The 24657-nt window shown below is 34.9% G+C and overlaps 1 pseudogene; it reads left to right on the top strand.

The window, feature by feature from the left end:
• The first annotated feature begins 10478 nt into the window (after positions 1-10478).
• On the top strand, positions 10479-10595 carry LOC145260132 (5S ribosomal RNA; annotated as a pseudogene).
• The last annotated feature ends 14062 nt before the right edge of the window (positions 10596-24657 follow it).

Below are 24657 nucleotides of genomic sequence, written 5' to 3'. Positions count from 1 at the left end.
ATATATATATATGCACACACACATATAAACACACACAGACACACACACATATATATGTGTGTGTAAAGACATTTTTGCGTGGAAGAGTCCGAAGAATGTATGTATGTGCACACGTTGTAGATATTTGTACTCTGTATTGAAGCATGTGCGTGTTCGTACATGTGTGTGTGTGTGTGTGTACGCGCGCGTGCTCGTGCACAAGTACGTGTTAAGCGGGCGAGTGTGTTCCTAGATCTCTTTAACTGACATCGCAGGATTTCAAAATATTCGAGTGATTTATGTGCGTAAGTGTATGTGTGTGTTTGTGTCAACGCTTATACATGCGTGAGGAGCTCCGAATAGCGCAGTGTGTGTGTGTGTGTGTGTGTGTGTGTGTGTGTGTGTGTGTGGAGATATTCGGCAGGGAACGACGCAGATTTCTGCAGGCTTATCTGCAGCGCCAGTGCCCGTGTGTGTGCGTTTATGTGCACGGCAATACCCCTCCTCTCCCTGGTGTATCATTGCACATTCATGCATTTGTGCGTTAAAAAGGGAGGGGAGGGAATACCCAGAACCCAACTGATGACTACTACCCCTGATAATCGGAAACTAATTACACCCCAACCCGCTGCTTTACCTCCTCCTCCTCCTCCTCCTTCTTCTTCTTCTTCTTCACCGAATTTAAAAAACATTTTTGATACCCCCTCTCTCACTATCTATTCCTTCTTATACATACTCCTCTCTATCTCTCTCTGTCTCTCTCTCTCTCTCTCTGTTTGTCTCTCTCTTTCTCTCTCTCTGATTCTTTTTTCTCTTTCTTTTCATCCCCCTCTCTCTCGCTTTTTGCGTCTCATATCCCCCCATCCTCCCTCACCCTTTCATTCCCCCCCCCCGCTTCGTCGAACTTACTATTTATCGTAACCCGCCCCCTCTTCCTTCCTTCCATCGTTTCCCGCCATTATTTCAAGTTTCATTCTAATTCAACTTTCGTTACTCATCTCAACATTGTTCTTATTAAAGCGAGTTTTATTCGCTAGGAGTATCTTTACGAGCAATTAACTGACAAATCCAAGTAGTCTTCCCTGGAGCCTGAGTGACAGCAAGTCTCCACAGATTTCCAGTACTCTCTTCTAATCGCCGTTTCGGAAGGTGACGATAGCTAAGTAGTCAACAACACCGACTGACAACTTTTTCGAACCCAGTTCGTTCCACAGCAACGTTTTCATTTATGGATGTTGGCAACTTTCACGTGGCACCTCCTCTAAGTACCTGATGTCTGTCTAGAACGAGTTCTAACTAGAAAGATATCGGTGAAACCAATGCTAACAACAGAACGATCTGATTCACACGAAACGAATGAGTCACAGTCGCAAATTATTTTGCGTTCTCGCAGCAGCCGTTTAAAATTGATTCCTCTCACACAACAGTCGATGTCTTTTTTTTTTCAGAAGCTGTCTCAGGATTGCAGTAATCTCAATACCCTTCTAATGGATGATTTTTTCTCTCTAAGTCTTCCCACTCCCTCAGACAGTTCACGGCTATTTTCTATAGTACCAACCAATTGTTCTATTTTTGTGTGAAGTGGGGAAGAGGATGTCAGGTAATGGACTTTTCTTATATATCAAATCCAGCGTTTCGGTTCCCTTGGGCTCTTCTTACGACACTCTTTCTACACTTATCCCCGTGTTTATGCAATGTTATTCGATTTCAAACCGTTACGTTGTGTGTGTATATGAATATGTTCCATAACAACGTACACGTTGAATAGTTAAGTTTTATATTTTATCTGTATATTCATGTATGTGTAAATGCGTGTATGTATATACGTCGTGTCATTTAGTTGATCGTCTAGTGTGTATATTTTAACATTTATGCAGCACTTTTAACAGGAAACGATTGACATGGACGTATCGAAACAGTTGTCGACAAACAGTTCTTTTTAACAGATGTAAATAACACAACACATATTTGAATTATTTACGAACATTTATTTTCATGATCCCGGCCAGCATCTTCAGAGATTACAACATCTTCACATCTTGGCTGCCTGAGAAAAAGCCGCTCCCTACATCATGGAGAGACCAACTCCCCCGTTGAGTCGTCCATTCTCTCTGATGTTCAGTTAACGACTGACTAGAATATACCCAAATCTACATATCATCACGTGTCTAAGACCTTAACCGCTGACGTAACATAAATCTGATTGTTTGTTTATCCAAACCAAAAATTGTTTTCCTGTATTTTCCAAAATCACATTCTTTTTCTAGTTGTTTATTATTTCAGTTATCAATCATTTTTTCCCAATAGATTTTTTTATTTTTATAATCATAATAATCGATCCAGCGACCCGCCGTCGCTCAAAGCACTACTACTACTACTACTACTACTACTACTACTACTACTACTACTACTACTACTACTACTAATAATAATAATAATAATAATAATAATAATAATAATAATAATAATGTTTTGACCCTTGGCACTGCCTGTCACAGTGAACACAGATACTACGCTATAATCACGGCCAAAGGGTCACAATATTATACAACCTACACATCGTTGTTTGGTGTCATCTCGTTATATGGGTTGGTTTCTGCCCTCAAGGATTTTTCTTAATATTTCAGCGTGGTTTGTATCGTACCGGTTTTTTCTTCGATTCCAATTCTTTTCTGACCCATGGTTTTCCGAACATTTCCTAGTGCTCTTATAACTATTGGTATTATTGATATTATGTGCCTCATCTACAGGAGGTCATGTAGAAGTATAAAAAAGATGACGCGCTAGGAGCAGTGCACTCCTGCTCACAAAAATACCCGAGCAACCCCGTCGGCATTCATCTGTAAGAACCCCCTGATAATTAGAAATAAACTAATTCCTTCTCAAATAGAGAAAGCAAATCATAGGAGGAGAAACCTCTTAGGGTTAGGGTTAGGGTTAGGGTTACTGTTGTGACCATGAAGAGCCGATAAAAACTAAGCACGGTAGATTATTTACATAATTGTATTTGTAAAAGTATGTTTATACAAATTTTGCGTCCGATACTGTGGCTATGGCTGCCGTCATGACGGTATTAACTTTCTTATCACCGCAGGAAGTCGTAGCACAAGGCCAGAAGGTGGGGAGAATCAAGCCAACGCATATAAATCGAATTATTTCCTTTTTTCGTTTCTTGTGATGATGTCTACATGTCAACACGTGTGTAACTTTACAGAAGATTATTTGGCGCCGTTCTACCAGATCTTTTCACAGAAAATGGTTTAGAATGAAGTAAAAAAAAGAAGAAAGTTATCACGGAAGTATGCAGTCGAGAAGGAAGGACTTAATATCGGACCGAACCGAGACTTTTAACTTGAAAAAAAAAAATAAAATAAATAAAATAATGAATTGCACTACGCTGAGTAATATCGTTTTATTTTTTATTTCTTTTTACTTTTTAATTTTTCTCCTGTTTTGTTAGTTATAGTTTTAGCTCCTAAATGGTATTTTGTGGGGAGCTTAAGTCACCGTAAATATTATCTTTAAGATTAAACACAAACGTTCTAGTATTATTACTCGGCTGTATATAATATTATGCTCAGTTAACGAAGCAAATAACTCATTAGGCTTTTAGTAAGAAGTTAGAATTAGGCATGTAGAAATGAACGCATATTCTTGCAAATTAGTATTCGAGCTGTTTAAGTGATTTTCGACTCTCAACTAAATATATCCAGTTTTAAAATACAAAAATACAAAAAAGACCAATTCTTAACACGAGCTACGCTTAGTGGCTTATAAATATTTTTTGTTGTAAGTTTTTAAATCGTGTTTAGTGTCTTTATTATACGGTATTTTGTTACTTGGATTTTTATAAATCTAATTCCGTACACAGAAATAGGTATATTTAAAGTTATCTTTAATTTTAAAACTAATAGCAAGCGAAATTGCTGTGCGGTCAAGTAAGACACTTGCCGGAATATTATCCATTGATCCTAAAACTAAAGCTCTTTATGCGAAAAAGACGCAGGTGTTGCATTGCCGCTGGGGTAGAAAGATAACTGTCCATTTAAGATACTTAAAATCCTCGGATACAGACGACGAATTTGTTCATAAACAGTGCGAACAGAATTCGGACAACGAAGCAAATTTTCCAGATATGGATCGTAACTTAGCCATCAGAAGTGATTGAATTTCTGATGGGTCGGTTTACGAACAATGTAACTTAGAAAACAGCGGAAATTGGTAATAAGTGAATAAAAGAAATGTTCATATAGGATAGGACTGCTAAAGATAAATAATAAAAATTAACCTCAGTACCTCGAGGAAGGACTGGCATGTGAACAAAAGGGAGAAATGCAATAATCGTTGCATAATATGTTGATATTCGATTAAGTCAGGGACACCGATAATGCCGCTGGCCCTTTGGATCAAGTGCCAGCCTTATTCGTCTCGAATAATCTTGTCAATTGTTGTTGAGGAGTTAAGTGACAAAATGGACTGTAATTGTCTCAAGTAATTACGTCAAAAGTGACTAAACCGTTTAGAGACAAAAGGGGTCGTAGACTAAACAAAAAGTTAATTTAACTAGTGTTGTCTGGAATAATCTTTTCTCGCATTTCGCTTTAATACTTAACTTTTTAGTTTTTCAAAAATTTGACCACTGTACAGAATAATGCGGTCTTATGAAGCAGCCATATATATGCGAATTCGCAAGATCACGCAATAATCCTTAACAACGCCACACCACAAGATTTCCCAATAAAAGAATAATAAACAGGTCGTTTTAATTTAGAAAATTAAAAAGACGATCCATGCCAGGGCAATGTTCTCTTCTCTGACGTTTACCCACTTCAGTATCTTCTAGTCGATGCTTAAAACTTCATTTTTTTGTCATCTTCCATCATTCTTTCTGTCTTTTGTGGAGAAGTGCATAGCTATTCAGGGAGTTGGAAGTTGTGTTGATTTTTCATATAGCCGGTAAACAGGTCATTGGTCTGTAGTTACTCAAGACCATTCCTATTACACTAGCTTTTTGGATGTGGCTCGCGGGTTGTAGTTTGCCCATCTCTGCATTACAAAATTAAGAAAAAGTGGCAAACGCCTATGCATCCAGAATGCCATTTTTTTTTCATCCTGGGTAAATATTCTAGTTGTGTTCATTACAGTTTATTTGTTTTACTTCACTGAAGAATGTTTGACACAAGGCCAGCGCATTAGATGAAGTGCACTCTGGACTACAAAACTGACCGAGAAGCTCTGTCGGTATACTCCGGCAAAGGACACCTCAGGCGATTAGCAATAAACTAACCCTTTCTCAGAGAGAAGGTAAAGCTTGGGAGGGTGGACCCCCTAGGACTGAACAGAACTATAACAAAGCCACTGCCGGACTGATTGCCAAGGACGTATCCCCGACTGGACCGGACAACATCTCAAACAGTGTCAGGTAAGTTTTCTGAGTCGACATTAGGGAAGTTACTCCTTGATAAAATATCAGAGTTACTCTCCTTTAGTACATAAAATGGCTGAAAAATTGGCCCCGTTAACGTAAGGTCAAAGAAGGAATACTTTTTCTAACGTTTTGATATTATTCCTTTAGTTTAATGTTGATCAATTAATTACCAACTTTGCGGTTGTTTGTTTCGTACTTAAAAAAAAAAAAAACTTTTATCTTTTTACTTTTAACTGGACATACACACGCACAGTCAACTACCCTTTGATATAATGAACGAAATCTAATAATTTTTGTCAAGAAATATTTAATATAATGCTTTTATGCGATAAAGTGTTTTGCGATAGTGCCTAACTATACATTGGATGTCTCAATAGGTACACTTCTTATTTTTTTTATTCCACTCTATTGGATCAGATTGCAACTTGTATTGTTGTGATGACTGAACTCATGCATTCATGACTTGAATGTTTTATTTTTTAGCTGCAGATATCCACGGTGTGAGATTCTAAGAAACAACCCTGTCATGGATCTGCTTCAGAAGCAGAGGTGCATCATTGTATTCCTTCATGCAGAAAAAAATTGAACCGATCAACATTCACCGACGCCTGTTGAATGTTTACAAAGTCGATGCAGTTGATGTCAACACAGTTAGGAGATGGGTTCGACGATTTCAGAGTGAGATGTGAGAGACAAAGCGCGCTCCGGACGTTAAAAAAGGCAAAAATGCGAGAAATGCAAGAAACTGAGAATGGGGGTTACTATGCAGAAAAATAAATTATGGACAAGAAAATGTCGTTCATTTTAAGGGTTCCACCTCCGTCTTCGTAGCATTTCAAAGTTTTAGTTAAAAATAGGCGACATTACTTTTGGAACAATTCTCGTGAATGACATTTATGATTTATATAAATGTTAATTTTAATTTTTTTTTTACAAAGGAGTCACCATTTATTAAGGCCCGGAGGCTACTTGAGGATAAGGGTTAATGAGTGGAAAGATGTTCAAAGGAAACGTGTGGTGTTAATCATTAGTAGTGGAAATTTAGTAAATTGGATTACTTAAGGGGAACAGCTCATCAATAATTTGTTTATGTTAGACTTGAAGAGGACCGTATTGTAACTGTTGGAAGGTAGGAAAACGGAACAGATTTCCATAGGCGTGCAGTTTTAAGAAACTGTTCATGGAATCTACGTTTAGGTTTAAGCACAGATAAAGAGTGGGAGAAATTATTGATAGTGGTTTTGGCTAGACTGTTTTTCGTAAACGTCAGGCCAGGAGAGACCATAGATTGGGGCTCAGACGAGCACTTGCCATGAAAATAACGATAAAGCAGAGACAAGCTCGCAATGTCTCTTCTGTGGGAAAGAGGTTGCAGGGAAGAGAAAAGGGCATCCCCCCACTAGGCTATGAAGTCTATTTTGAATTGCACTCTCGCTGACGTTCATGTTGGCCGAGTGGTTTGTTTCTTGCTAATGGAGCCAGAGATGTCTTCAAGGCCAGGTTCGAATCTCCCGACTTGCCGTGATTGTGACTCTCTCCACTGATGATTCCCGAAAAGGTAAAACATTAGTGTCTGTAGGTATTAGTAATAATTATATATATATATATATATATATATATATATATATATATATATATATATAGAGAGAGAGAGAGAGAGAGAGAGAGAGAGAGATAGAGAGAGAGGGGGGAGAGGATGCCCCAATAAAATGTATACGCTGTTTAAATTATCTCAACTTGCTATATGAATACGCTATACCACGTTCCCAAGAGATGTTTAAGAATAAAGAATGGCACATTCAACAGGATGGAGCACTTCCCCATTATCATCATGACGTAAGAGCATATCTTGATAGTCACCTGCGAAACACATAATTAAGACGAAGAGGACGTATCGAGTACTGTCCACGCTCACCGGATTTGGACCCCACACAAGGAGTTGGATAGGTGGGGGCATGCTTAACATAAGGTTCACACCACAAAACGAGCCACAATGAATGAGTTGAAAGCAACCATTGAAAGAAGATGTGTCAACATACCAATTGAACTGATTAGGAACGTTTTCAATTCAATCAGTAAGTGTTGTCAGCTGTTCATGGACCACAATGGCCAATAATTTGAACACTTTCGATAAATATCTGGTTTCTATATTTGTTCACTGTATTTTGATGTATGAAATTTTTCTTTCTTATAATAAATGTGGGTTTTATGGGCATTTAAAGAGTGTATACATTTTATTGGAACACTATATATATATATAAATATATATATATATATATATATATATATATATATATATATATATATATATATAAATATAGCAAGTTGAGATAAATATATATATATATATTCAGGTTGGAGGTGTTCAAAAGTTGGGACTAATGAAGACAACGAGGTTGTTAAATAGTGCTCAATAAAAAGAGCAAAATATTTGTTTTATTATTTGACGGTAAACAGTTACATATGGTCGCTACAAATAGCCATCTGTTTCAGTCAAAGAGACTTATTCAGGCGACTTAGAACCTCTTTTTGGCGTCGAGAGGTTCTAGATCAAGCGAGGAAATCTCATTGACTGAAACAGATGGCTTTTTGTAGCGACCATATGTAACTCTTTACCCTCAAATAATATATATATATTTATATATATATATATTTATATATATATATATATTTATATATATATATATATATTTATATATATATATATATATATATATATATATATATATATATATAAGAGCAAATAGTTAATAAAACATGTTAAAAACACTTTGAAAAATAGTAAAAAACATATTTAATTTGAAAAGGAAACCCTAAATAAGTGGATAGTCCTTAATCCGCGAAGTTTCGAAGAAATACTTTCTTCTCATCAGAGGGTATGAATTAGCAAAATGCGCGATCGGGTTTTGCTTGCAAAAGTATTTAATGAAACTGCAAGTAAGTCAAAGATCTTACTTGATAACAAAAAGTGAAGCAGAGGGAATATGGTGACGAAAAAGGTGATTTCACGTGAATGTATAGTCTGGTGAAAGGTAAAGTATCCAATGACGGTTAAATCAAAAAATGTAAACCCAAGAAAGTTAGTTAAATTTCCATTCGCACAAGTAAAATCCAAGGAAATCGCGTAATTGAAAGATGATACAAAATAATTCAAAAGGCCGAAATCCGTGGAATAATTCACAAATAGGTACAAGAAAAAGAGGAAAGAATTCCAATAATATTATTAAAAGAAAAATAAGATATGCGTTAAACTCGGCTGCAATTAAGGTGTAATTAAGAAAAATGAGTGAAAAAGAAGAGAGAAAAAATGAGTGAAGAAGAAAAGAAAAAAATTTAATGATGATTGAATAAAATATAAACTAGAAAAGCAAATATCAAAATGACGTTAAAAGGCGGCAAAAATATAGGGCAAAAACAGAGGTCAACTGAAATGTACAGGTTATTACTTTAAAAAAAATATCAGCAGGAGTTATTAAAAGACAATAAAAAATTCAAGGGGAGAGGATGGCCGGTATCTGCAAATTCCAGATAAAGCAAGTAATATGTAAGTAAATGCATATAGTAAAATATAAGTAAATATACATACAGGATATGAATGTGTAGGTAGATTGATATATTTTATAAGTAGGAATATTTAAACACTAAAACGGAAATTGCAGATAAAAAACCGGCCAAACAAAGAAGAAATAAATAATTAAAATAAGGATTATTAAGTTATAATGTATTAAGAAAGTATGTAGAAAAAAAGATAAATTTTTATTTATTTTATTATATATATATATATATATATATATATATATATATATATATATATATATATATATGTCTCGGCAGCATATCTTATTTTTCTTTTATTAGAAATTTATTATCATTGGAATTTTTTCCTTTTTTCCCTTGTACACATTTTTGTGAATTATTCCATGGATTTCTGCATTTGGATTATTATGTACCATCCAATTACGGGGTTTCTTTGGATTTTACTTGTGCAAATGGAAATTCAGTTAACTCTCTTGAAGTTATATATTTGGATTTTACCGTCACTGGATTATTTATCTTCCACCAGACTATCCATTCATGTGTAATCACCTTTTTTCTTCACCATATTCCCTCTACTTCACTTTTTTCTGTTATCAAGTAAGATCTTTGACTTACTTGTTGTTTCATCAAATACTTTTGCATGCAAAATCCGATCCCGCATTTTGCTAATTCCTACCCTCTGATGAGAAGGAAAGTATTTCCTCGAAACTCCGCGGATTAAGGACTATCCACTTATCTAGTGTTTCCTTTTCAGATTAAATATGTTTTTAACTCATTTCAAAGTGTTTTTTAACATGTTTTATTAACTGTTTGCTCGTATATATATATATATATATATATATATATATATATATATATATATATATGTATATATATATTGACTTAGAATGCATGTGGATGACTATATATATATATATATATATATATATATATATATATATATAGTCACCCACATACAGTATTGTTTCGCCGTTTCACAGCTCATCAGTGCGGCTAGACAAACAACTACCTCAAACCAGGATCGAAACCCGGCCGCCCAAACGACAGTCGGAGCTTCTAACCATTACGCTATTCGGCTTTTGCTATGCGGGCAGTGAATTAACAATGTTTTGACATTGTCCAGTGCGTGTGTATGTATGCATGTATGTATCGTCATTTCATAAATTAATGAACGTATCACTATGAATTTTGAAATGCATATTCAAGAAAATATGGCGAGTGATATGAGCACATACAACAGTTATACTATTCTAGCATGTTTGAGGTAGTATAAGTATATTTCTATCTGTGTGTGTGTCTGTGTGTATGTGTGTGTGTATGTGTGGACAATCCAGACAAACATCGTGTCCTTTCACCCCGTCTCGCACCTAGGACCATAAAAAAAAATCTAATATTTTGGCGAGAAGATTCCACTTAGCTTACCGTCTACTTACCAATCTCCAGGTGTATATGTACTTACGTCTATAAACGTGTGTGTATATGCATGTATGTTCGCATATGCGAGTGTGTTCGTGGGATGCGTGGATGTTCCTGCATATACGGCATAATCACGTTGACACACCGGTTCTCGTCAGATCACCGAAGTTAAGCAACGTTGAGCCTGGCTAGTACCAGATGGGTGACCATTTGGGAATTCTAGGCGCTGTATGTGCTCTCCGCTCATCTCGGCATTGTTTCCAGTCGTCTTGTACCTCAACTTTCCACTGGTATGCAACAATGTTGACTCAGGAGAGGCGTGGTTGAAGATTGCGCAACTCTTGCCACACAAATTTCACGCGCAGGCACCCTTACAGTGGGTATCCATAGTCTGTCAAGACTGAAGGAAGCCTTTTTTTACGTATCCAGTATATGTATGGGTACGTGTAGAAGCATATGTGGTAGTGTGGTGTCTATGCATGTATGTTCACATATGCGAGTGTGTTCGTGGGATGCGTGGGTGTTCAATTCAAAGTTTTATGAAAGACTTAGTTTTGAATAGAGATCACACAAGTTGCTGACCATTCCAAGTCAAAAATGTTGGAAAGGTCATATTCATATAAATCTTAACCTTATTGGCTATACATGTGCCCCTCCTGGTGCTTACCCTGCCTACCCTACACTCATGTTTCCATCATTCACACTGAAGAAGACCGAACGATCGGTCGAAAAAATGTGCTTTGAAAGAAACATTCTTGTTTTTTTTCAAAAGACTTTTTGTATTCCTACACGTCAACACATAGGAAATAAATACAGAAAAGAAATAAACATTTATAGATTTTTCGTATTGATTTTTTTATTCATATATATTAACATATTTACATACACACACACACACACACACACACACATACATATATAATGTGTTGTGTGTGTGTGTGTGTGTGTGTGTGTGTGTGTGTGTGTGTGCGTGCGTGCGCGAGGTGATTCTATTTATATCTGTACATTTTCAGAGTCCATTCACACTTGTTTCAGCCTTGGGCCATTCTCAGTTACAATGGCGCCCAAGTTGTCATCTGTTTAAAAAAAAAAACAAAAAAAAAACAGCTGCGTCTATTTTTATTTTTTTTCGTTTCACATAATTTTTTTTCAGTATCTCGGCGCCATTTACTTTTCGTCTGACACCATCAATCTGATTCAGGGATTCCTTCTCCAATATGATGATGATGATGATGATGATGATGATGATGATGATGATGATGTAGATGGCTCTTCTTCTTCTTCTTCTTCTTCTTATTGTTATTCACTAGGAGTTTTCACACAGGCCATCATCAAAAATTTCTTTTTGAGAACAACCTGTGGTGTTCCCTGGAGTCTGAGTGACAACAAATCTGCAGATTTCCAGTACTCTCCACCTCTTTTGATAGAATTGCAAATTAATGTGCGTTATCGCAACATCCGTTTATCATTGATTTCTCATTGGTAGCAGTCATTGGTCTTCATTGGAATTTAAGTGACAATAAACCTCCCCAAGGTTTCAGTCCTCTTCGCACTCATCCAGTGGCGGTCTGGATAGTGCTTTCTCTCCTCGATCTTTCCATCCTCTTTGACCCTTCGACTATTTGGCGCCAGACATGTTGACGACAGCTTTTTTTTTAAGGGAGCTGAGGGGGGAAAATAATTCTTCATATTATTATTCCTCTTCTTCTTCTTCTTCTTCTTCTTCTTCTTCTGCTTCTTCTTCTTCTTCTTCTTCACATTAATATTCTCCTCATCTTTCTTTTCTTCTTGTTCTTGTTCTTCCTCTTCTACTTCTCCTTGTTGTTTTTTCTTCTTCTTCTTCTTCTTCTTCTTCTTTCTTCTTCTTCTTCTTCTTCTTCTTCTTCTTCTCGTTTTTGTTTTGGTTGTTATCCTTTTTCTCTTCCCTCCTCCTCCCTTTCCATTCCCCCTTCCTCCTCCTATTCCCATTCTCACTGTTTTTGTTCTTTTTCTTCTTCTTTATCGCTGTCCTCCTCCTCCTCCTCCTCCTCCTCCTCTTTCTTCTCATCCTCTTTTTTCTTCCTTATGCTTGCCATCATTCTCGTGCCATTCTCAATTCTTTCTTTTCTGATTTGCCAAATCATGTCAACACGGTTCCTCATAATTATTCCCCCCCCACATACACACCCAACCCTACCCCCTTATTCAGTCCACCTGCTTTCCTTCCCTTCTTTCACTCTCCCCTTACATTTTTCGTTTCATACAAACCAATCACCCCCCACACACACACGCACACACACACCAAATTATTTTCTTAACATTATTTTCACGTTTCCTTTCTTTTTTCTACATTGAACGTTTGTTTTCATTTCGTTCTTTTTCTCGTTTTTTTTAGAAAAGATTTTATAAAACTTTTCTTTTCACAAAATCAACGACTTATTTCTTTTTTTTTTTTCTAACTTTTTTTTATATTCCTATTTCACCCCAAACGATGCACAGTGCCACTTGGCTGTTGGATGCTACGATTGGGGCATATGTAAGGAGTTGAGCAGCAAGATGTCTGTTCACATTAAACTTAAACTTCTGCATGTCAGTACAGCCAGGAGAGCAGGAAATCAGGAGGGAATTCCAAAGTCTACCAGTTCGTACGAAGATATTATTAGAGTACACGGCTTTCCGGCATCTAGCGATTTCTACTGTGTAGGGGTGGGATTTTGCTGCTTGTTGAGTTTGTCGGGGTAATTACGTTGAGGGGGGGGTCAAGATCTTTGAGTTCATCAGAGCACTTTCCATTAAAATATTTGTAAAATAGGCAGAGAAATGCAAAATTTTGTCGATGGGACAGGGGTTGGGTTTTGCTTGATATGTAGAAGACTAGGACATATAAATCCTAATCCCGTTACAAAAGAAAAATAATGAAATGAATGGAATGAAGGAAACAAAAACTCAATTGATGGATAAGATAAACGTGTCGTTTATTTACTGTTGAAAGAATGAATGTTTTAGATATAACACGTGTTCATGTCCGCGTTCGGGTGGAATCATCGTTTGTTGCGGGACTGGTAGTGTAGAAAGAAAAAGGAAATGTGTGTTCATCTCACGTTCGGTTCACGGTCGTTTGTTCGCGCGTGGGAAGAGAAGTGAGTAATGTAATGGAACGAGAAATGGCAGTCCATCGTGTAGACAAAGAAAAGGATAGAGGGTTGACATCAGTTAGCAGTCAGCTACGCGAAGGTATTCTCAGGGACAAGTTGTATATGCAGAGAGAGAAAGAGTGGGAATGTCAATCCAGTTCATGGAGGGAGAAAGCGTATAAAGTGTACGTACGGTCTGTTAGCTTTTTGTCCCACATAGTAGCAAGTGGTGTGAGGCACGCGCGTGCGCGCGCATGCCGAAAAGACACGCTGTCGATCCGTAGACCGTACAGCTCGAAAGCTGGTCCTAAAAGGGAGGATCTGCTTATTGCTCTTGCTTTTATAGGTGTTTCCGTTGGTCTTTTGCGCATGTGTGGAGCGCGTGTGTGTGTATACACGTGAATATGAGTGTATGTACGCGAACGTGAATATATGTACGTGTGTGGACGTGGGCGCGTATGTTTGTGTGCGCGTATGTATATGACAAGTAGTGTGGCTTGAAATGTGAATGCGTGTTTTTGTGTGAGACTAGAAAAGGCTCGCGCAGACAGCGCAGGACTAGGTGTATCAGAATTTTTGTAGGAATTTTTGACATCTCTAACAAGAAACTGCGAATAAAATATAAAAAAAACTCGTAATTTCTCTTTTAAAAATGGGTTGTTTATTTTCTTTATGGATTATACTTCCAAAATAAACTATTAAAGTTGTTTTAAAAGTAATAGAAATATATATATTTTTTAAACAGTAATGAAATTAATTGAATTTTACGAGCTCAGTATTTTTCAATTTTTAATCTTTAAAAATCTATCAAAATTTTTCTATTAATTCAATTTTTACGATATTTTCAGGGTCAATGTGAAATTTTATGCTCTTTCCAATAAACCGAATATAATATTTTAGACAAACTTTTTTTTAAATTCACGGCCCCCATTTTCAAGTGTCTATTAAAAAGTAAATAATTAATTTACTCACCAAAGTTTTATATATCACAAATTGAAGATAAAAGATCAATAAATAATATATTCAAATTTAAAACAAAAAAGTAGTGTTTTTTAGAAATTTACCTGTAAAGTCCGAAGTTTAAAACCTTTTTTTTAAACCACGTTGTTTTTTGTTTTGTTTTTTTTTTTTTTTTAATGAAACCTTGGTCCTTGCTCCTTTAATTGAAAAATAAAAATTAGGGCTTGAATTACATTTTTCGAGGAGTTATAAGCTTGGAAAGACGGGGTAGAATTATTCAATATTTTTCACGTAATTTCTGACACACCTAGCGCAGGACCTATTAGGTGTGCGATACTTTTCTGAATCCTGCTAAGGAGAGAAAGACTGGTAGCAGATGCAATAGCCCGAATGTGGCAACAATACTCCATGCATGGGCAGTTGGTGGCCTTGTAGAGGAACAAAATACTATCAGGCGTAAGTAACTCTCTACCACGGTAGAGAGAGCCCACCTTATTCGCAGCAGCTTTGGCAATGCCCTCAGTTTGCTTGTTCCAATTCATGTTTCCTGTAAACGTTAAGATGAGGAGTTTAAACAAAGAGCTTGCAGGTAGTGCATCATTAACCATGGCAATCAATGGTTGAGAAGGAAAGAAGCTTAATCTTAGCAGCATTGAATGTTACCTTCCATTTATATTACTAGTCTTTCTGTCATGTTTTCCTTAGATATGTGTTCATCTGTTTTTCCTCATGTCTATTATAGAGCATTGTGTCATCGTAAATATACCCATCTCGGTGAACATTTTTATCAGGGTAGTCATTTATGAATATGAGGTATAATAAAGGTTTCAACCTCTTAAACGTATTTTTTCTGTCTTGCTTGTTTTTTTTGTTTTTTTTTTACCAAAAGGTCACCAGGTAATAAAGCCAAAAGAAACATGATGTTAATGTTCTAACCCACAGAGAAGCAGTCCCGTTTGAATGTGTTCCGCAGACGCGAAACACTTTTTCGAAGAAGCTCTGATTTTTAGAAATTTCATTTGACTAGTGTCATGCGGGCGAAAGGGAAAAATATTGCCAGGTAAAGGTCGAACGTCGGCATTACGAATATGCATGCATAACGTAGTAGCTATTGGTGCATGTTTTAGTTTTTAGCCTTGCAGCAAACATGTCTTTATAGCTCAGTCATTAACGATAGAGGCAAGCTAAACTAAACGTAAGCTAAACGTTTTGGTTTCGATCCTCGGTGGTGGCGCACGAACTTTTTTGTTAACGTTTTAAATCATTACATTATATTACGTCCAATATAATATAATAAATATGAAATTTGCATTAATCAAAATATCATATTTAAGCGTATTTTACGACCGGGCAATGTCGGGTACCCTGCTAGTATATATATATATATATATATATATATATATATATATATATATATATATATATATATATAAATAATACTGTAATATTTTTCAAGTAAATATTAGCAATTATTTTTATACCTACAGACACTAGTGCTTCATGCTTATGTAATCATCAGTGTAGGAAGTTATAATTATTCGAACCTAATCAACAAAGCTAGGTTACGTAGGCTAGCGTCTTTCCTCTAGTCTACTGGCAATTAACGCAAGAATTAAAGAGAATTAAGTACTTATGAATTCCATACCGTTGACCGCTTTTTTCTCAGTTCCCTACAAAAGGCATAACTTTAATTTTAAATGCCGTATCACAGGCGATGGCATTTCAAAGGTAAATGCTTCTCATCAGAAGATGAGAAAAGCACAGATATACTGGTAGAAAAATAAAAACCAACTTAAGAACATTTAAATTAGAAATGAAAAAGTAGGGCATGAGCTATTGGGGACTAATAAAGAATATAAAAAAGAAGCAACAAAATTTGGAAGGGAAAGCAGCAGAAATGAAACACGAAAAAAAACGTATTAGAAATGGTATAATAGTAAAATATGTATAAAAACGATTTAAGAAAAAAAGCGATTTTAGTGGGAAAAAGTCTAATTGAAGTCATCCCGGATAAGACGAAAATTGTCCAAGATAAACTGCCTCGAAAGTGAACTCCAACGTAGACTCTTAGATAAAATAATCTTCAGTATTTCTGATGAGAAGCATTTAATTTCGAAATTACTGATAACTGACTGACCGAAACATGCTCAGGAATGTTTAGCAACATATTAATGGTTACGTAAAAATAATATATATATATATATATATATATATATATATATATATATATATATATATATATATATATATATATAGAGAGAGAGAGAGAGAGAGAGAGAGAGAATAAATTACAAAAATTTATATTCCAAAATTCATGATGTTGACCATCTTATAATTTATTCCTTCAATTCAGTTAACTTATACAATTATTGGCAGTATCTGTTTCGTAGCGCAAAATCAATCACTTAATTATTATATCAATCAGTGAATCTATTATGCCATTAACTCACCCGAAGAAACAGCAACGATCAATCCGTCAAAAGGAATTGAAATGTGATTTGACATGATAAAAATTGAAAAAATAGCTTCAGTTACCTTTATATATTTCCATTACGCCATATTGGATTTTTATCAAACAGAGTCATTAAACCCAAATTGTTAGTTACTAATTATTAAATAGAACATTTTGGTAAAAGATTCATAAATTAATTAAAATTGTTAGTACGAATAGTTGGGTTTAATGACTTTGTTTGATAAAAATTCAATATGGCGTAATGGAAAAATATAAAGGTACGAAACAGATACTGTAAAGAATTGTATAACTCGAAGTGAATTAAAGGAATAAATTATAAGATGGTCAAAATCATGAGCTTTGGAATATAACTTTTTGTCATTTATTCTCTCTATTGCTCTGTAATTACGTTGAGCTTCTTATATAAGGATTGATATATAATAAGAAAATATATTTCTAGAGAAATATATATATATATATATATATATATATATATATATATATATATACTAGCATTTCAGCCAGGCGTTGCCCGGGTGTTTTGAGGTGTATGTTATTGCGTAGGGAAATGTACTCACACAGACACACAGACAGACAGACAGACACCAGACACACAGACACGTTCACTTTTATAGATATATAGATAGATATAAACAAAAATATATACGTACACATAAATATACATGGAAACAATTTTGTGTTTACTGTCAACTTTTTATGCAAATATTATGCAAGTATAAATCATGTAGAATATCTGCATAAATATAATTACACGTAATAGTTAACTAAAGATGATTATTCCATTAGAAATCCGAAGCAACTAATAGGGAATTAATTAAAATTAATGTTTAAAAGAATATGCAAATTAGTTAGATCTTTTGTTAGTGAATGCAATTCCACAACTCATAGATAAGAAAATTGTATTTTCTTTTTAAATAAATAGAAAAGATCGGTTTTTAATATGAATATCAATACACACAAATGAAAAACGAATTAAAAAAAAGAAATTCCAAAATTCACGATGTTGACCAACTTATAATTTATTCCTTTAATTCAGTTGACTTATATTATTCTTTAATATCATACAATGCAAAAACTATATTAACGTTTTGTTAAGTTTAAATATAATCTGAAAACTCCTTTATATCTTAATTATAAATAATTAAATTTACTTAATAAGGTGAGGCAGAGTTACCTCCCTTGGAACAAATCTAACGAAATATTAACTTTACTTATATTTATTTATTTAACCAACGCGTAGACATCCGTATTCAACTAATAAGTAATTTTAATATAGTTTTAATGTTTTTCACTTAATATTGCTTTAAAAAATTAAAACGATTTATATTATAAATTAATGCACTAATATTTACAATATAAAATGTCAGTATTAAAAATTATTTCAGTCTATAGTCATAAGTTATTAAGTTATACTTCATATCTTCTAATGTTGAATTGTAAATTAATTACTTCCATTTACTTTAATTTTTTATTTATTTATATATTCATATTATTATCAATATCAACACCATCATTATAATTTATATTGAAAGTAATATTTTTAATTTTACATTACACAAACTTTACTCAATTCTACATAAGAAAATCTAGTATTAATAAATATTTTTCGAACTTATTCCTTTTTTAAGTATAATTATTATTTATCATTATATATCTCCTAATTCTCTTGCAGGGTTTCTTACTTTGATAATGTGTTATTTTAATTATAAATAAATATATGTATATTTAAGTTAAAACTAATTCTAATTTTAATTCTGGTTGGCCTCTATATTATGAAAGAGTTGGGGGAAAACTGCATATAGAAGTTTTGTTAAGATAATGTTTTGTTAAGATGACGAGAATGTAAAAATAATTCTGACACGGACAAAGTATTTTCTGAAAGGGATTAAATCGAATTACGCTATTGATTTCCTTTAACAGTATTTTTCTGGTGAAAAAAAATACTGTTCAAGGAAATCAAATGTTTCAATAGTGTTAAGGTCTACTTTACACGATTTCCAGCTATAGAATTATTTCTGTTCGATAGGTTTAAATAAGTTGTTGTCGGTGGGCAGAAGTCTGAAGTTCAAAGTATCAACGTTAGCGTGTCTCAAGGCTCCATCCTGTGCTCACTTCTCTCCCTAATCTCTCTCCATGATCTCCCAAATCACAATCTGTTCTTTTGTTGACATTTGGTCAAGAAAAAAAAAAAAAATACATACACAAACACACAGACAACTCTTTATAAATTGTAAATATGGTTTTGATTCTTAAACGCTGGGGATTTATTAGTTAGTTTAAGGTCCATAGAGTGAATGAGGTATTTTGGTAAATGTTGCCAGTCAAGAGTAAGACTCCAAAGTCTATATTTATTACTTTTTTAATCACTTTAGTCACAAAGACCCTGAACCCTTCCCCTCCCCAATTTCTTGTAGGGCCTTGTGCCTAATTTTGTTGTTTAAAAATCTTTTGTTTTTTACTTAATTGTATTTTCAAAATTTTTAAAAAAGCAATAAAATATATAAACAAGATCAAAGTGTAGTATCTGTTCTTCAGATGCTGCACTTCCATTTCTTGTTCTCTTTTGGTGGAGGAGAAATCCTTCACGACTGAGACAATTTTAATTTTTGTACCTTTTCTCCACGTTAAAAAAACGACCCTGGTGTCTAACTCTGTCCCGTGGGGAGGCATAGTAAATAGGTACACTGAAGTCAGTGCCATTTTGGCAACCCTTCAAAGGTCAGAAAGTCTCTCTTCTCCGACTTTGAGCACGTGGCGCAATTACACAAAAGATGGCTGGTTAATTTTAATGCACCCAAAACCAAACTTTTATCTTTCGCTATAAACGCTCTGATTCCTATTTGGCCCCAATTGATATGACTAGCTCTCGTCCCAAAGCTTCTGGGTCTGAACTTCACTCCTGACCTGAAATGGGAGACTTACATCAAATCTGTTGCCAAGGTTGCTAAGAAAAAATTGTTGCATCATTCTACCGCTCCAGAAGGTACTTCACTCCCGACGCAATCTTCTACCTTTATAAAAGCCAAATACGCCATAATATGGAATACTGTCGATATATCTGGGCAGGAGCTGCTCGGAGCATCACATCCTGCCTTGATAAATTTCAAAACCGGCTTCGAAATCTAGTAGATTATGTCTCTTTCTCTCCCCCGCAACATTTTCCTGCCAGAAGAAAGATTTCGACTGTCTTTGCTTTATCGCTATTTTCATGGCAGGTGCTTGTCTGAGCTATAATATATGGTTCCCCTTGCCAAACGTTCTTCAAAACACACAACAAGCTACAGCCACAAAAAAACACTCAACTAACTACAACCACTATCAACAATTTATTCTGCTTTTTGTCTGTGCCTAAATCTAAACACAAATGCCTTAACAAAGCTTTTTTTTTCTAGAATTGTCCGCTTGTGGCACTATGTTCCATTGGCATACTTACCAGCTGACTACAACATGGTCATCTTCAAGTCCAATGCAAACAAGTTCTTTTTGAGCCACCTCTTCGTAAAATTCCACCCAATTTCCACCACTAATGATCACTACGTTGTTATCTCAGTGATCACCGTACATTCATTAACACTTATCCTCGAGTGACCTCTAGGTTTTGATAAGTGGTGACTTTCTTATAATATATATATTTTATTTATTTTTTATTATTATTTTTAAAACGGTAATCTACGTACACGCGTGTTTCAAGGTAACTACCTCTCATCAGCGTAGCTTGACTGTTTCTAGGAATCGTACTCCAGACCATGTTTATCACAGTCAGGCGCGTTAACCGTTGCACCATGAACTCCTAGATGACTTTACTGTTTATTTTTATCGCATATAAATTTAGATTTGTCGTTGTTTTTTTATTGTTGTTGTTTTTTTAAACGATAAATACGGTTAAATAGTGGCTTCGCCTCGAAGCTCATTTTTTTTCTTTTTGTTTTTACTTAGAAAATCGGCCATAATTTGTTTAGATGTATATAACATTTTATTTATTTATTTATTTATTTATTTATTTTTATTATTTTTAAAATAGTAATCTATATATATATGTGTGGTGTCATCAAAAATTGTTATGTTTTTATATACTTGTTTATTATTTGATATTTTCATTTTTCAAATTGTTGAAAAAACTTTTGAATTAATTTTAACGCGTTTCGAACGATCTCATCACGCTTTTTACGGCCCCTTTCAGAAATTGATGAGTGGTGATTCCATCGGCTGTTTGCCGTTGTATGTGATGAACCATTATAAAACTATATGAAAAAAAAATACTGGTGAATAGATGAAGTTGAACAGGTGCCATTTGCATCATCATCTGATCCTCGACAACATCTGGAGATTTTTATTCTCAGCTCAAATCAACAGAGGTTAGAACATTGTTCCTGTTGAATGCGGTGTAATGCTAGTTCTGTGCAATTTTAGGAGGTTCATCACCCCAGGCTTTTCCTTCTCTCTTTGAGAAGGTGTTAGTTTATAGCTAGTCCATGAGGCGCCCTTACCGTGGAATGCTGACGGTTTGCTAAGGCACTGACTTCTCAATCCTAGTGTCACAGTTTTTGCAATAGGTCAGAACTAACTGCCTTTCCACAATAAATTTAGCTTTCGATCCCAATTTACTAATTATTCCTGGTATATATACAATATATATATATATATATATATATATGTATATATATAAAATGAAAATTATAATTGAATTTACCAAAATGATCCAATATGGTAAAATTATATTAAATTAAATATATATATATATATATATATTGTATATATATACAATATATATATATATACAATATATATATACCATATATATACAATATATATATATATATATATACCATATATATATATACAATATATATATATATACAATATATATATATATATATACAATATATATATATACCATATATATATACAATATATATATATATATACAATATATATATATACACTGTATATATATATATATATATATATATATATATATATAAATATATATATATATATATATATATATATATATATATATATATATATATATATATATGCAGAATTACAAAAAGTAACGATAAAGAGATTTCCTTTACTTTATACAGAGTGGAAGGATAAAATTGCCGCCCTAGAAAAGAATGCATTCCATTTAAGTCGGAAGAAACACGTTTTTTTTTTGAAGACCATGTATAAGTCGGCTTGTTGTTTACGAATTCCAAGAGCGATAGGAGTCTCCTATCATGTCTGAAAGTGACACAATGTTCAACGAGGGCCGGAGATGCGCCGCTGTACAACTCATGCTCTCAACCGATTCAAGTTATGATAACAGGACCATTGCCAACGTCCTCAAAATGCATCGCTGTATTGCCACGAATAACAGGGACGTGTCCAGGGTGATGAAAACAAAGTTTTCGACCACGTTTATGGTCTTTGGTGTGGTTTCAATCATGCCACTTTACATCTAAGTCGGCTTGAAAGTCAACACGAAAGTATACCTGAATGTGCTGAAGAGTGTGGTGATCCCCAGTTATAACCAGGTGGCCGCTGGCAGACCCTGGCTGTGGCAGCAGGATTCGGCGCCGGTTCACAAGTCCAGAGAGTCGCAGTCTTTGCTTCAGAAGGAGTGCTACGACTTTTTACTCTTGTCTCACTGACCCACCGTCGTTCCTCGACCTGAACTCGCTGGACTAAATTGTTTGGTCACAAATGTAGAACATCACCAACATGACCTCCCACAACACCAAAGTCAGCCTGATCACCGCCATCCTCCGAGTATTCGCCGAGCTCCCACCGACGCTTGTGGAAAAGGCATGCTTTAGGGCGTAAAATTTATCGTTTTACTGTGTATGTTAGAAAGAAAAAATGGTTTAAATGATTAAATAATCTTCCCAATTGCAGAGTCGGCTTTCACTCCCAATTCTTACAAAAAAAAAACGTTCGTTACATACCTTTGAAAGATGGACCAGAATAGATGTAAAGAAATCAAAAACAGGACGCCGAAGAAAATAGTTTTAAAAAAGCACAAAAAAAAACAAACAAAAAAGAAAAACATGGCGATTCTTGTTCGTGACAGCTGTAAAGTGGGCACAGTTTTTCGTCTTCATTCCTCTACAGAGTTCTTCCTTCTCAAGAGATGATGGATCTTCTATGGGCGACGGGATGTTCGCCAGAATTGCATTATTCTACGTACATGGTAAGTTTCAAGCCTCGTTTGGTTCCTCCATCGCTCGCAAAAGAAGTATATCCCCAACCTCTCCATCTGCGGCCCCTTCCTTTCTCTTCCTCATCATCATCCCTCACGTTCTCCATTTTGACTGTTATCAGGCCCTCCTGGTGGCGATGCCAACGGTGCGGTGTCTATCGCAAGCAGCATCTGTGCGCCTGGAAGTGAGCAGGCATCCTAGCAGGGAAAGGAGGGTGCGATTATTTGTGGTGGTGATGGGGAACGAGCAAGTACGATTCTACGGATGTCAACCAAAGATGATATGTCGCCCGAGAGGAAGGAGAAGGGGGGGGGAGATAGGAAAGTTGTAAAGACAGGAAATACGACGCAAGCACTCTAAGGTAGACTTGAAAGATATGCCTGTTTGCGTGTACGCGTGCACACGCATATATATATATATATATATATATATATATATATATATATATATATATATATATATATAACTACTTAATTTACTCACATAAAATTAATATACGAAAGTATAGATTTATGCGTAAACTTTAAGTATTTACTTCAAAAGTGCTCAATACGTAGGTAGAGCTAGTTAGTAATTTATAAAATATATATGGCAATTAAGCTACACTGAATATTCCGCGTTTCCTGGAAAATAACATCTACGTAAATCGCGATATATCCATACAGTCATACGAGATTGTCCAGTTGTAAGACCATGAGATCCCGATTTCGAATCTCGCTAGATTCAGCCACTCTGATGAGTCATGGACGACGAAACACGTGTCAGTGGATAATTATATTTTAAAAAATACATTATATATATATATATACATATATATATACATATATATATATATATATATACATATATATATACATATATATATATATATACATATATATATATATATATATATATATATATATATATATATATATATATATATATATATGTCACTTTGTATGTGTGTGTGAGTTCCTTCCTCATAGGTTCCGAAACGATTGAGCCTATCTTTTGTAAATTTCACACAAAACTAATTTGTATGTCTGGCAGTGTTCTTAGATATGTTTTGTATAACAAGTTTCCCCAGATTTCCAGTATTTTTCACTTCCTGATAATATTTGTTACAGAGTTGGCGTTATCGCAACTGTCACTTATCATTGATTCCTTGTTGGTTGCGATCATTGGTCTTCACTGAGATTTGGGTGGCAATAAGCCTTCCCAATGTCCCAGGCCTCTTTGCACTCATCCAGCGGAGGTCTGGTTAGTGTTTTCTCTCCTCGGTCTTTCCATCCTCCTTGACCCTCATTATTTGGTGTGGTGTTCATTTATGGTGATACAAAAAAAATGGGGTGGGGGCAGTATTTTTCAATTATACAGTTTCAGTTGTCACGGTTTCATGTGATGTTCCTTCGTGTTTGTAGCCGTTTCCGTATCGTTTCTGTGTGGTGTTAGTCTCCGCATTCAAGGTTTTCCTTAATAGTTCTGCAGTTTTCATTATTGAAATTCGTTGTATCTTTTCTGCCATCCCTCGGATTCCAATCTCTCTCATTTTATTTTTTGTATCATTCCTAGCACTCCTACTAT

This window comes from Euprymna scolopes, chromosome 35 (assembly GCF_053919585.1).
Source record: "Euprymna scolopes isolate OS-2025 chromosome 35, ASM5391958v1, whole genome shotgun sequence".
NCBI classification, from domain to species: Eukaryota; Metazoa; Mollusca; class Cephalopoda; order Sepiida; family Sepiolidae; genus Euprymna; species Euprymna scolopes.
The sequence above is the reverse complement of the archived record's forward strand: the minus strand, read 5'-3'. Positions and strand labels throughout refer to the sequence as shown.